This window comes from Pongo abelii, chromosome X (assembly GCF_028885655.2).
Source record: "Pongo abelii isolate AG06213 chromosome X, NHGRI_mPonAbe1-v2.0_pri, whole genome shotgun sequence".
Taxonomy (NCBI): domain Eukaryota; kingdom Metazoa; phylum Chordata; class Mammalia; order Primates; family Hominidae; genus Pongo; species Pongo abelii.
In genome coordinates this window covers 17433668-17449177 of record NC_072008.2, presented here as the reverse complement: position 1 = coordinate 17449177, position 15510 = coordinate 17433668, and the positions used below count along the sequence as shown (strand labels likewise).

Sequence of the window (15510 nt, the reverse complement as noted above, 5' to 3'; positions counted from 1 at the left end):
TTTTTGGGTTTTATTCCTGCTTTCTAGAACTAAAATACTGAAATTTTAAAAAGGGTAGCAACACGTATAATCCTGACAGGACATGTGAATAGTCTTAAGCTGATGAGTTTTCAGTGTACCTGGGAGCTGTGTCTTTCTTGTTTAAATCCTGAATTGTGACATTTTACTCCAAATTTTCCCACAAAAGGTTCTGATGAAGTCAAGGTTGCTTTCTGAAGCCAGATTGTTACACCTGATTGTTACACCAGATTGTTATGTGTGTGTTGATCTCTCCCAATCACAGCGCCTCCCCACTATTCATGTACACATGTTTACTTACCATGCACTTGTAGCCAAAATAGAAGGGAAAGGAAATATTTTTAAATGACCCCATCGCCTAATTCCCAGCAGTCATTCATGCAGCTCAAAGGCCAGCACAGTTTGCCCATAAATTCAAATGTTTGGTCAGTATAAACTGTATGCCATTGTAAAATGAATGAAAGATCCTGTCTGTGTCACCACGCCCCACAGTTACATTCTTGCCTGCTCCAGCCCAGAAGGAAGAAGGGCTTTGCTGAACTTGAAGATTGGCATTGAGAGCGCCGTGAGGCACCACTGTCGTCAACCTGGCTGTCCTCATGTCTCCACGGAACCCTAGTCAGGCTTCCTATAGAACCTCACAAGCAGCAAAGCAGAGATTCCTAAAACACTCTTCACTAAAAATGTTCTGATTCGAATATCCCACCATTATTTATACTTGAAAATATTTCTTTTGGCTAAGAAATGCCAGGAGATACATGGGGCACGTTAGCATAATCATTGAATTATAGTGACTGAAGTGTCTTTTGCTCCACCTAATTGCACCTATTCCTCATTTAATCAATGTAATCTACTCCTAAAAAGCCCTGCCACTAAGTAAAAACCTGTTAAATAAAAAATATTTCCATTAATTTTATTGGAAAAAATTATGAGCATTCCATCCCAACCTAAGTTACTTAAACCATTTCACAGATAGAAAAATATAGTAAGTTTACATAGGTGAAGGGCTACAATTTGAAAGTAAATAAATATAGTTTGTACTTAAAATGCAATGTTAAAATATCTCATGAAGGAAGAAGAGCAGATTTGAAACTGGGTGGTGAGGAGTGGAGGAGGGTGAGGTTGTCATTCTTGGGAAATCGTTGGAGAGTCATGTGGTTCACAATGAAGCAGAAAACTTTTTGGAGCTCATGGCTATCCTACACTTAAACCGTACTTACAAATAAAGTTACAGTACAGAACAACACCTTAAGGGAAAAATAAAGGATAAACTTCAGAGAGCCTTAAAACATATGGAAAGAGCTCATACACATAGCCGACTGAAGGGTCACAGAAAGATGTTACTCACTCCTCTCTCTCCCACACCAGGAGGCCACCATCGTCAGGCTTTCCAAGAGTTTCTCCGAAGTTTAATGTTAGTTGCTGAGCTCTGAGAGTCCCCAAATCCCTCTTTCCTTTAGTTTTGCTGGCTCATGGGAGGAAGTTCACAGCCCATGGTTGTATGCCATCTTGAATGAGGAAGCATGCATTCTTCCATATGTGTGGTTTATGATGTCCAAAGCCTTCATAGCTTACTTTTTGCAACTCTAAAGTCCAAGTTCTTCCAGTTCAGGAACCTTGAATGTGGCTTTGTGTACAGGTATTCCCATGAAACACTGGGAGAGAAACATATTCATTAATACATCAAAATATTAATCCACCATACACATAAATATATTTACACATATATTGATAACTACCATGTGTATAGTTTCGAGGGAGAAAAAAGACTATATACCACCATTGAAGGTTTTCCCTTGTTTCAGCTTGTGCTTTTCTTCCTTAAAAATCTTCATTTAGTCTATCAAGTGTGAAGGACAGGGGTTTCTCTCTGCATTTTATTGATAGGAAAACATGGGCAGAAAAAATAATGCTATTAAAATGGTTTTCCCAAAATGCCAAAGACTGTGAATACAAAGACTATTCCAACCAGCCTTTTTATCTTCCTTTGCAGAGAACTGTTGATTACTCACATTGTTTCCTGTGGGAGAAATTCTTACTTCTCTCTAATCTTCAAAAATCCTAGCCTCACATTTTACAACTGAATATAATTTTAAACATGCCAAATCTGGATTTAGTCAGAACTGCAAATAAGTAACTCAGAATAACTGACAGAATTAAAGCAGATGGTGATAGCAAACAACAATGGAGTTTCATTCACTTATTCGTTCCTTTGGTGATGTAACAAACATTGACCGGATGCTTCCATTTACTGAGTGCAAACATTTATTGGGTGCTTAGGCCTCTGTGAGATGCCAGAGATATAAAAGGAAAGAAGACATAAACATTGCTCTCAAAGGGTGCTGTCTAGTGGGGTAGACAGACACGTAAACAAATAATTGTAGTGCAACGCCAGGCAAGCTATAATAGAGATAAGAATTAAGTGCTATTCAGAATCCCAGAGCGATTAACACTGTCTGGAGGGAACATAGACTGGAGCAGGGATTCTAAAGACAACGCAAGCTTCGGCACTGGTTCTCACAGGTTAGAAACGGAAAGACCAAAGCCAAGACGAGGCAGCGCTACATGGTTAAAAACAAAACAGTGGCTAAAATTAAGGCACCCTCCAACCAGCTGCAGGAGAAAATGTGCTTTTGACTATAATCACTAAATGGCATTCCCAACAAGTCTTTTAAAAACCCTGAAAACCAGGTGGTAGGAGAAATAATGTGGAAATTATGTTGGTTTTTTTCTTTTAAAAAATAGCTGATTTATAATTTTCACTCTTTGGCAGGGCTCAGTTTATAAAGAGGAAGTGGAAGATTTTTAATATATTTCCTATGAAGAAAAGTCTTCAATTAGATAGGATGAACCACAGTCTCTAGGGCACAGGGTGCTAATAAAGCTAAACGGCCATTCTCCAGGGGTTCATAAGCTCTCCCCACTTTTTAACTGTTCAGAATTTCCTCCCCAAGCACCCTTCTGTGATGAAAACACCCAGTGCTGGCCTTGACTCAGAGGAAGTCCTTTTGACTGTGGTGGTCCTGTAATAAATCAGCTCTTTTGGAGAGAAACTTGAGGGAGTAAAATCTACAACTCACATTATCAGTCTGGGGTTGAGTCCTTGTGAACAGCAGAGGCAGCAAACTTCAAATTTTATCAAGATTGTGGTGCTCATTAAGGAAGTGAAATTGAGCCAGATTTGAAGGAAAGCACTGTAGTAATTACAGAGTTATGAAGATTTAAAAGCTATGCGCCTGGGCATGCAGAGCGCAACGTGTTTCCTTTGGGTTCAGAGACACCGCAATTACAGGGCTTAAGGGTAGCAAAGCACCGAATTAGAACTCCCCATTAGTTTGATTAATCACTGATGTAAGTGCACGCACTAGAAATGGCTCTTCCTGGCTCCCCTCCCCCTTTCTCTCCTTCTATTTCCTTTACAAAATCAGGGGGCCTGGGAGGAATACAAACTGTATATTAATGATAAGAAATTGCATACAAGAAAGTAAAAACTTCCCGAAGCTTAATGACTTCTCTATATCAGTGTTGGCTTTGCCAAGAGTTGTATAATATAGCATGTTCTTTCCTCTTCCTAGGCTGTTAAATGTTAATGGTACAACAATGACATGTTAGTAAATCTAATAAGAAAACCAGAGAATAATGTATTTTATGTGGGTGTATAACAAGTTAACATCACTGTAAGACGCTCACTTGGATAATAATATATGATATTGCATTAGACAAGCTGTAACAAACAACAAAAACAATATCTGGCCAACTAGCAATACTAGGTGAGAGTCTTATTCTTCGGAAGGAACTGTTATACCCTTCTGATGAACTTAGCTAACAAATCTACTTGCAGAAATGGTGTCTTACCCTCTTGGGGCCAGGATATTTGACTCAGTGCCTCCTCATCAATACAACCAAAATTACAGCCAATTTTATGAATGGGGAACACAAAGGCACAAAAATATCAACACACCACTTCAAACCCAGCATGATCACACACTCAGAGAAAGAACTCCTCTGTAAATGGAAATTCAGAACTCTTGGAGCAAAGGCACTTTAATAGAAAGGCCAACCCTTAAATTGTGCACCCAGATGACCCTTAATGGGAAAGGTGATTTTGTCACCAGGAGATTTGTAACTAAAAAATGTCACTAAAATGTACTTATGTGGTCCTTTTCATATTTGTGCATGAACTACAGGACTCCTGGGATCAAATCTGAGACAACCAACCAGCCATGCCTCTTAAATTATTTTTTCGGAGGTGTTTTCTTTCTCCACTTCAATTGTAAAGACGCAGGAATAAGAGCCCAGTGCACGAAGTAGTCATTTTTATTTCTTATCCTGTCTCGATGGCCTCATAATGGGTTCAATAAGAGTCTGGAAATAATAAAACCTTCTCCATGGAGAAACTCAAGACTTGCTATAAAGCACAATAGCAGCTAGGAGTCTCCTATAGTAACGACAACACTAGCAGAAACATTGCAGGAGTCTGAATTTCCTACTGTAGAGAAAAAGAATTTAAAAGGTGACCATCCTACACACTCACTAGTGTACAGATGGAATACCAGGCCACTAGGATGAAAATAAACAGTGGTACAAGAATTTTGTTGAAAAAAAGGGCTGTAGGCAAGTGCCTTAGTTACAGCTTCATTTTGATCTGTTTTGAAACACGTTTAAAGTATTTCCTGCCTACTGACTTTGGGGACAACTTCACCTCTGGTTGCTAAGAAAGTCAAAATAAAAGGATAGAGAAGCAGAAAAAGAAGAAAGAAGGGATTTTGAGTTTTTAAAATTATTTTCCATTTTTATTTGAATGTTGCCTTCTTTGCTGTTGGGTATTTGTATTCACACACCCATAGGCCTGGTGTAGTTTTGTTACAGTGGCAGACACCCATTATCCCCTTCTTCCTTCCTAACACAATCCCAATTTTGTCCTGTGTGGCAATGTCACCAGCCAATCTGCTCATAGTCCCAGACTCCCTTGCATTCAGGATTGGCCAGATGACACAGTTCTGGACAAGGACATCTACATGGAAATCTGCTAGAGATTTCTGGAAATGTTTCTGTTTTCCTGATACAGGGGCTGCTGCTTCCTGCTCCTTCCCTTTTCATCTCCCCCCACCCCCCACACACACACCGGAATGGAATCCAGACTGAGATGGAAGGGCCATCCTGTGACTGTGTCATACATGAGGATAAAAGTCACATGCAAAGGATGGTAAAGGAGAGAAGGCTCCTGGATTATAAATAATAAAGCCAAGTGTCCTCCCATACCTGGATTTGCCCCACTCCAGATTTCTTGTATTTATGAGAAAAATGCCCCTATTTGGGTCGGCCACTGTACAAGCAGTCAGATGTGGTTCTGACTGGCAGGAGTACCAATTCCCTACAAAGCAATGCTACAAAATTCAGGAGATGAGGGTTCTGGATCTGTCTCATTCATTCATTCCATAGATGTTATCCAACAAATACCTACTATGTGTCTGTGACTATTCTAGGAACCAAGGAATCATCTGCAAACTAATGAGAACAAGACCTGCCCTTATGGAGCTTAACTTCCAATTAGGGAGAGACAGGCACAACAAACAGTTTATGTATTCAGGAGCTGCTTCTACTGGGTTTATATACTTAAAATAATAAAAAGAAATTATGTCTGTAGCAGATGATGGTTGATTCCCCTTCCAGATTCCCTTCACCCAGCCAGCACACTCAGCCCCCATGGCTGTGGATGTTAACTGCTCACAGGTGCACCCTGCTCTGGAGGATTTCCTGTATCTCAGAGGGTCCCACCTGGAAGATTATATCCCCCAAGAAGGGAAGCCCATGGCCAATGACTCAATGGTAGGGTGCAAAACAAACCCTGTGCTGGTACTCACACTCCAGCACTCTCTATGGCATCAGGCTGAGGCTGGCCTTCTCCTGAATCCACATCTTTGCTTAGCTCCTTCCCCTGCCACCTCTGCTTCCTTCATACTTCACAGGTTTCTCCTGGGAGCATTATCTGACTAAATCATCTGCACTGAAAATTCCCCACCTCAGGTTCTGCTCCTGGGATCCTGATCTAAGGCAGTGTCTGTTGCCATTTTTCTTTAATTAATAAGGAATAGAATTTATTGCATTTCTCCTTTGGAACAAACCATCAGAAAACATTCCCATTTGAATTAAGGTTAGTAGAAATTAGAGGGGCTTGCTTATAACTCACACAATATATCATCATCCAACTAAACATAGCTAGCCACCTTGTTGGTTCTGACCAGTGTAACATGCTAATAGTTTTAACTACTAATCATAATTTGACCCTCAATTGGCCAGTGCATAAGATAAGATGCATAAGGATTCTTAATATTGAGGCACAAGTTAATGTGAAGCATAAAAACAGGAATAATTATGATAATCTCCTCTAGATCAGTATTCAACTTATCAAAATCTTATGTACTCATCAGGATGTTTCTGGTACCTCAATAATTAATGTTAAATTTAGAAAGTATAGTGATAATTTTACCATTTTGCATTTGCACTAAATAAAAACTATTCACACTGTGATTTGTTGTGCTCATGGAAAATAGCATTAAAACTTTTATCCTACATTATCATTTTTAAAAACCTTCAAGTGTGTTATATATAAAAAGTACAAAATAAATTATTAACATCATGTCATGAAAACAGTTTTTGTCTATTTTGATGTTTGAACATAGATTTAAATTTCTACTGAATTTTGATGTACATTCAGTCCCAGAACCACATACAAAATAATATGTCAATTTAATTTGTTGACAGTCTAGTTTTTATTATATAAGCAATTTAAGGCCAATAAATAATGTCATTTGTTAAATAGGAAAATATTAAAATTTGTTTTTATAGATTATGAATAGTAGTAAAAAATTACATTGTGTGTTTCCTAGTAAGTTTTAATTACTTGTTTAATCAATTATTAACCTAAACTTAAACAGTATTTGCTTAAAATTGGGTTTTTTAATTATTTACCATACAAAAAGAAGAAAATGATCTTTTAATATTTTAAGGAACTGGAAAGATGGCATTACTTTCAAAGGGATTCAAGTGTCCATAAAATGGAAATGCTGAGATAGCTGATTTTTGAAATCACATATGATCTGAGTAACTATGATTGTTCTGCCATAAGCTCAATTTGCAGCTGTAGCATGCCTTGGGAACTTAATCTTTTATCATATTAGTAGATAATTAGATAACAGTTCTTAAGTATTCAAAAGTAGAACATTGCCCCACTCTTCCCTACTCTTTCATTGCACAGCCCTAAGGTGACCACTTTTTTGCCAAAGACTACCTTGTTAGTGTCCCATAGCCTATGAAACCTTCCTCTGCCCTAGGACCTATCTTCTTATACTGTAATTTTTTCTGAACAAGAAGAATTGGGCTTCACCCAAGGGAAAAAAGGTGATAAGATATGAAATAAACAAATGATACAAGTCTCTTGACTGTAGAAACCCTGAATTGAGTTTATGGACTCTCTAGCCCTAGAGATCTTTTACAATGACCTGTCTCCAAACTCAACATCTTGGTGTTTAAACATTCAAATACCTAGAGGGAAGGAACTGACCTAAATGACCCTTCTGATTTCAAGATTGCATGTTTCCAACCACTGATGTTTTCAATATTAATCCATGCTGAATTCTTGCATGCTGGTTTATTGTTTTTCATGTTAAAACACATGAAATGTACACTGCAGATCATGTCCACACCAGAGGAATAAAGCAATGTGTAAAATGAAGGTAACATGAGAGAACTGTTAGACTTGGGAGGTAAGAAAAGCTACTGAAATTGAGTTTCCATCTGGGCCAATTCCATCAGCTTTACAATAACTATGGCTTGGTTTTTCCACCCAAAACAGGATTCCATCTTAGTAAAGCCCTGGAATCGGTATAATCTTTCTTCCTCCTTAGTCTTTTTCTTCTATGTATGCCACTTGAATGGCTAAAACTTAGAATAAATTGACAGGCTAGTCCATGCATCTTCATAGCTCTGCAAAATCCCTCTGGGCAATTATTTATAAATAGAAGTATTGGCCATGTAAACAGTATTTTGATTAAACATTGTATTGAGTCATAATACCTAACTTAAGTACTTTATATATTAATGTCAGTATCTATTTATTATATATGTTACAAATAGACAAAATCTAATTCTGAGCTATTGGACAGTGGTTTACTTTGCTGTTCCCTCATATTTAAAGAAACCCAGTAATGTATTTAAGAAACTGTCATTGTAAGGAGTTCTAATTGCATGACATTGGCCCTCTGTGGTCAGGGTAACATCCCAAGGATGGAGCAGGGGCTCAAAATTGGGAACTCTGAGAACAGCATTCTCTCCCAGTGATTTCAGTGACTTAAAGCAATCCTTGGGCAAGTCACCCATCCTTTCTTTTCTCACTTCTCTTTCAAGTCATAATTTCCAGCTTCACATATGGCAGTCCTGAAAACAAGCCTCAAGCAAAGGGGTTGGCAATTCTGGGATAATATGAACCACCAAGTACTACTGCTATCCAACATGATGTTTTTCTGGGAGAAGACAACTCCTCCGACCTATTACCCATCATTGCCTAAAAGGGTTTCCTTGGTAAACACAGCTGGAGATTTGCCCATTTTAAATGACGCAAACAAAAAATCCACCTCAAATCTCTGTAGTTACTCTTCTGTGGTCTAAGGGGATTATTAGGCAATAGCTTCCCAGTAACCAGTCTCGAATACATTCTTATTACCTATTTTCTTCTAGTGCCCACACCCACCTTACAAAACAATTTCTCTGCCCTCAGGGTTCACTTTTGGAGATTAACACATGTTGGTTCTTACCAGGGTATGGCCCCAACCCAACATGATGATGTGCTCTCTTTCTCCCACAAGCTACCACTATTTGAGGGCATTCAATGTTCAATTCACTCAGTGAGGTTTCTAATTTTTCTCAAACTTTTTCTATTAGATGCAGTGTGAGGAGTGTGGGATTACCTTGGCCCTACTTCATGATTAATAAGGTTCTCAACCTTGGCTGAACATCAGAACCACCTGGCAAGCTTTAAGAAATATTTACATCTAGACCCCACCAAGAAGTTCTACTTTAATTGGTCTAGAGTATAGCCTGGGCATCAGGAATTTTTTTTAACTCCCCAGGTGTTTCTAATGTACAGCCAAGAATATGAATCAACTGGAGTAAGAAGACTTGATTTAAGTGCTGCCACTAATTAGCTACATGGCCTTGAGCAAAAGAAATACTCATTTATCCAACAGGTATTCTTCGACAGCTTCCTGTATACAAGACAGTGCTAGGGGCTTTATCTCCCAGCCTCTGAGATAAGTGAATTGGACTCAACAATGTATTCATTCATTCAGCAAGTAAGTATTGAACACCTATTACCTACCAGGCACTGTGCCAGGCACAAGGGATACAGAAGTGAACCAGATGGACAAAATTCTTGCCCTCATGGGCTTGTAGTTTAGTTGGGGGAGGCATGACCACATACAAGTAGTGAAAAAGTGAACAGCAATGGCAGATAAAGGATGGGAAGGATGACGGGATGAAGGGACTAGCAGCCACCATGCCAGCAGTGGTGGGAGTGGTGGAAGTGGGAGAAATGGAAAGAGGCAGATAGGTTCTAGAAACAGTCAAGGAGTTAACATCACCAGAACTTGGTAATGTATGTGATATAAGGGCTACAGCATGAAAGGAGAAAAGGCCAATTCCTAGGTCCCCAGATTGATGGGCCATTCACTAGGGCAAAGATTGTGGGAAAAGAATCTCAGCCACCCCAGGAAGTTGTGAGGGTCTAGAGATTAAGATATATGGAACTGGAGGAATGAAACCAAACCCACTCCATCGGGCAGAGGAGGGACCTTAACTAAGAAATGCAATATCTCATATAGTTGGCCATCTCTCCACCTGGACTGGGTCTTTGCATAGAGAAAGGGGTGGCCATTAAAGAGTCCATTCTCAAAGGGCTGAGACTGAGCAACTTGAAAGGGAAAAATGAATAGACAAACCAACTGCTATCATATAATGATGTGAAGTACCAAGTTCACTGCGGAAGAGGGGCCTTGCAAAGTGTGGAAGCACTTAGGGAAAGAATTCTTTCTCCATCTAGGTGTAGACTATGTTGACCCCGAGAATCAATATTTATCCTTGGGAGATCTCTGCAAGTGTGTGTGTGTGTGTGTGTGTGTGTGAGAGAGAGAGAGAGAGAGAAAGCACTGCCCACAGCTACTGTCAAGACAAGCTGAAGAGTAAAGACATGCATCTGTCCCTCACCTTAGCGTGCAGGTCTTGAGGGAGAGAGAACAGATATATACCACCCAGGGGACAGGGCAGAGGTCCTCCCGTTGACTAACTCACACTGGAGGAGGGGTCCTGCTGGGGGAAGAGGGATGCATCCTGGGGGTGAGAACGGTCCCAGTGGATGAACATTTCCAAAAGGGGAGAGGCAGAGGTGGAAGAAGGAAGGGCTTCAACAGAGAGAGCTGACTTGAGGTGGAGGCGGAGAACCAGGGCCAGGACATGAACTGGGGTGTGCTTCTAAGAGTCCCCCTGTGACAGCTAAACACCTCAAAGGGTCCTGCGATTTTTCATCCTTCCCTTCACGGCGGTTTTCCCTTTGATGCTACTCAAACCTTCCTCACAGACTGACAGACCCGCATCACAGTCTGGCTGTGTCGGGAAGGAAAGTGAGAGCTGGGACTCGGCAATCATCACTACACCCCCCTCCACCCCCACCCCGCAAAACTCCCAGACATACCGAAGTGCAGGCACTCTTAGGGCTCCAGACCTCCACCCACAGTGAAGTTCTTTGCGCCTCCTGGTGGAACCTGAAGTAACACGTGACTCAGGGAAGCCAAGAGACACCAGTGGACAACTTGGGAATGGATCGGGATTCAATGTGACCTTTTCTCAAATACCGTGCGGAAGCCAGCCCTTAAGAGTGAGATGGAAACTTCCATTTGGTTTACTGAAGCAAAACACCAGGCAGAGCGCCTGGTTCGGAGTTGGCATTCAGTAATTGGTAGCCATTATGATGATTATAATTATGATTATTATGATTATTGAGATGCAGTTGCTGTAGAGCTTACTGTGGCCTTAGATGATCTGGGAATGATTCACAGAGGAAGAAGTCCTGCAGGCTCAGGACAGGTACATTGTAATGTGGAGGGCTTGAGCCATGATAAAAAAAATCCAGCTCCATTTTTTTTTCAATCACTGCTCTAGTCAAGGGATACCAGCTCCAAATCAATCCTCATCCTTTAACCCCAGCAACTGAAGCTCATGCACAACACGTTGAGATCATAAGTCTGAAGATTTCTGAGAGGCCGTACTTCTTGCTCCAGAAAGGCTCATCCCTGCCACTGTGCCCCTTTGATGCTGTTTCTCTAAGGGTCAGCAGATGCCTCAGAAGCCTCGCTGTGCTTCATGCTAGAGGCCTAAGGAGGCCAGAAGATGCTGCAGGAAGTGAGAGAAAAATCAGAGCAAAGTAGGACGACAGGGCAGGGTGGGGACGGAGAACAGGTGAAGATAGGGCCAGCTGGGATCTTAACAGGAAACCGATTAATGATTTGAAGAGCATTCTTTTTTTTTTTTTTTTTGAAGGATATATTCTTTATTCTGATTGTGATTATGATTTCATGAGTGTACACGTATAAGTGTACAGTTAATTTCTTATATATGTGCACTTTATTGAATAGCAATTATATTTCGATAAGGCTTTCTTGGAAAAGCTGTAAACAAATAATGAACTCTGCTTTTTTTATTGTACTTATTTATTTAATTTTTTTATTATACTTTAAGTTCTAGGGTACATATGCACAACATGCAGGTTTGTTACATATGTACACATGTGCCATGTTGGTGTTCTTTTACTGAGGGACTAATTACACAATGGCAGCAAGTGGGCACAATGCAAGGACTCAGGACTTAGCAGCAGAGGTTACCACCCCTAGGCCCAAAGGAAGGGTGGTTACCAGAAGGAGAGAGTAATGTAGGCAGGTTTTCTTGAAAGAAGCAGTGACCTTAGGGCATGGGACAGAATCAGGCCAAAGATGGAACTGAGCAGAATAAATACCTAAATCTCACTGTCCTCCCACCCCCAACCCACCAAATCTACTTCTGATACTCTCCCCAGTTCAAATTCATCTGGAAGTCTGTGGACTAGAGAATTCTGTTGATGTAATCCATGTAAATGAAGCTCATGGATCACAGAGCAAGGTGGAGAAGAACAAATAGAAGATCCCTGGCACAGTAGAGGAGGGGCATCTAAGGATCGGGATTGGGTTGTTGGGTTTCTTTTTCTTTTCTTCTTTTTTTTTTTCTTCTTTTTGGTCAAGAAGATAGGACCACAGGCCCATCAGCAGCAGGATAAGTGAAGTATAACTAGCCCAAAAATGGTGATGAGTTTATGTTCACCATCCAAACCCTCCCTTTTCCCCTGGGACAAAAGGCAAGCCTCATTTTGGAAACAGTGATGTCTGGGAGCAGGAGTGGGAAGAGAAAACCCTAGAAAAGAAAACAACGATTTGGCAGTAAGAGAATAGCAAGGAGTAGAAAGTGACTATACAAAGTGTAGGTAGCTCCTTAATAAAGGGCCCCAGCCTGGAAATTTAGGAGTCCAGTGAGGGGCAGGGAATGAGGTCCAGATGAGATACCACATTTGCCATCATAGTCCAAGATACCACTTTCTTTTCTTTTTACCCATCCTCCTCCTGGAAGTCATACAAACCTTTCCCTAACATGGCTGTGTGTGTGTGTTTTCACTTGTCACTAAATGATCAGTATTCAACGAAATGCTTCTATTTTGGGGGCATTAACATCTCTAAAACAAGACGCAGAAAAGCAGAGGGAGGCAGCTAGGGGCTGCATTTAATCTTCTCTAATATCGCAATGTGAAGGAAACTGGGGAATGAAAACATAGTCATTTAGAAAATGGTTGATGAGTCACTGATTGGCACAGGGTAGAGAAAAAGAGAAGTCATTATTCATTCAGAGTATGCCTCGTCTTTAAAAATAGGCTCATCACTCTGCTGGAGGGGGTGTCTGGGCTTTAGAGATTGAGGGGCATGGGCAGGGGCAAAGGCAGGGACAGAAACTGCCCAAGGCAGTCAGGGCCCCCTCCTCCATCTAGATGTATCTCAGCCCTTGGAAACTCTACAGCTCTAAGAAGCAGAGAGACACCTTAATGCACCTTGTTCTTCCTGTAGCTCTTTCTTGAGACTTTAGTAATACTTTTTGGGAAACTTCAGCTTCGAGGGAACCACGCCAAGTAGAAGAGACGGTACTTTTTGTGACCATGTTTTTGACAACAAATGCAACACTCCATTACTTGCAGAATTCCTTTGCTAGGTCCTGGACTACCCAGGTCTCCCTGCTTTTGACCCCTTGTCATTTATTGGCTGTTCTATAATTTCATTGATGGAGGTGGAGGAGATTTAGAATCTATCACATTAGAACATGGTGAAATATTTACTGGAGGGGGAAAATTAAAGGCCTGGGTAAGCAGACATTTAAAGGTTGTCTGGAAATTTTGTTTCTGCATGTATTACAGGAAAACAAAACAAAATAAAAACTCTGCCTAGTAAGGATTTTGCCTTTGCCTAATAGTTATTGGGCCTTAACATACATATCTGGCCAATGAGTGAGGGCTTGAACTGAAAAGAGTTTGATTGGTTTGCAATGGGAAGGGTCGAGAGTACGTAACTTCAAGGAAGAGAAAAGAAATTGAAAAGAAATGGGGCTTTTCTCATAACGCAATAGTTGTGATGATGAAGTTATGATGAAAGGTGAGTGAAGAGGAATTTGGCTGAGTGCTGTGAATGGAATTCCCTCTTTACATTTTGTGGATACTGCTGTAAACAATTTAAATAGGTTTTCAATTATTTTGGATTGCTAGAGCAGTGTATCTTCTGAATATGCACTAAGCGGAGGTGAACATTAGGGTGGCCCAGATTTATGCAGATTACAAAGGTGGCCAGGCATGGTGGCTCATGTCTGTAATCCTAGCATCTTGGGAGGCCTAGGCGGGAGGATCGCTTAAGCCAAGGAGTTCGAGACCAACCTGGGCAACATAGTGAGACCTCGTCTCTACTAAAATTAAAAAAAAAAACAACAACAACAAAAAAACAAATGTAAAGTACATCCCTTCCATGCATATGTGTGCATCACACGCATACATACAACTCCTTTATGCTACATTTTGGTTTGTCACTTACTTACTTAGTTGTCTTTGCTCATACTAGGATAAACTTACCTACTCTAAGTAGGTACAGAAAAAGAAAAGTCTGATTCTGAAGCAGAAAAAAAGTAGAAAGATTTTCAAGGCCCAAATTAATCTCTGCCTGGAATTCTATTCTGAAAGGGTAAGAACAGCTGAGACAGAATCTTCTAACTTTCGGTCCCTCCATTCTTTGAGAAACTACTAAGGTGCTGGAGGTAAAATAGTGACTCAATAGCCTGCATACCAGTGAAGGATGTTTCTATTTTATTGAGAACCTGCAACTACAGTTATTTCTCATATAACATTATTTTAAACGTTATTCTACACACAACGTACAATTTTACTAACAGGCTCTTACATCCTTATTCTTCATCAGAGTAAATAGTATGTAATTTTTTTCACATCAGATGGGTAATGTGCCAACGTCATAACAAGGTTTGAGGGAGGCACATCTTACACATGAGCATGAAAACCCAATAATCATGCTTATGAACCACAGAAAACTATGTACTTGAATTTTATGTACATGTTTAGTTCCTCAAAATCCTGAACATGGGACATAGAGAGTAGAAGAATGGTTACCAGAGGCTGGAAAGGGTAGTGGAGGGTGGGGGGGGACGTGGGGATGGTTACTGTGTACAAATGAAAATAGAAAGAATGAGTAAGACCTACTATTGATAGCACAATAGGATGACTATAGTCAGTAATAACTTCTTTGCATATTTTTAAATAAAAGAATGTAATTGGATTTTTGTAACTCAAAGGATAAATGCTTGAGGGGATGGATACTCCATTCTCCATGATGTGCTCATTTTGCATTGCATGCCTGTATCAAAACATCTCACGTACCCCAGAAATATATACACCTACTATGTACCCACAAAAACCTTTAAAAATAATTTTTAAAACATTTTAAAATCTTGAACATGACTTTTTAGGCATACACACTCTCCTTTTATTCAACCAAGATCTAACTCTTCTAGGAAGAATAATAAAGCAATATAATAAAATAATTATACATCATAATCAAGCAGGGTTTATTCCAAAAATGTAAGGTCTCAGCTGACATTTAAAAGGCGTTTGATATTTGCAAACTATGCATCTGACAAAGGACTAGAATCCAGTATCTACAAGGAACTCAAACAAATCATCAAGAAAAAAACAAATAATCCCATCAAAAAGGTGGCAAAGGACATGAATAGACTTTTCTCAAAAGAAGTTATACAAACAGCAAAAAAACATATGAAAAAGTGTTCAACATCACTAATCATCAGGGAAATGCAAAT

General features: G+C 40.1%; 1 non-coding gene across 1 annotated transcript; it reads right to left on the bottom strand.

Moving 5' to 3' along the window:
* Positions 1 to 14625: 14625 nt before the first annotated feature.
* Positions 14626 to 14729, bottom strand: LOC112131187 (small nucleolar RNA U13). The gene has a single exon (XR_002913321.2). It is a non-coding gene; the product is annotated as a small nucleolar RNA U13 (small nucleolar RNA).
* Between the last annotated feature and the right edge of the window lie 781 nt (positions 14730 to 15510).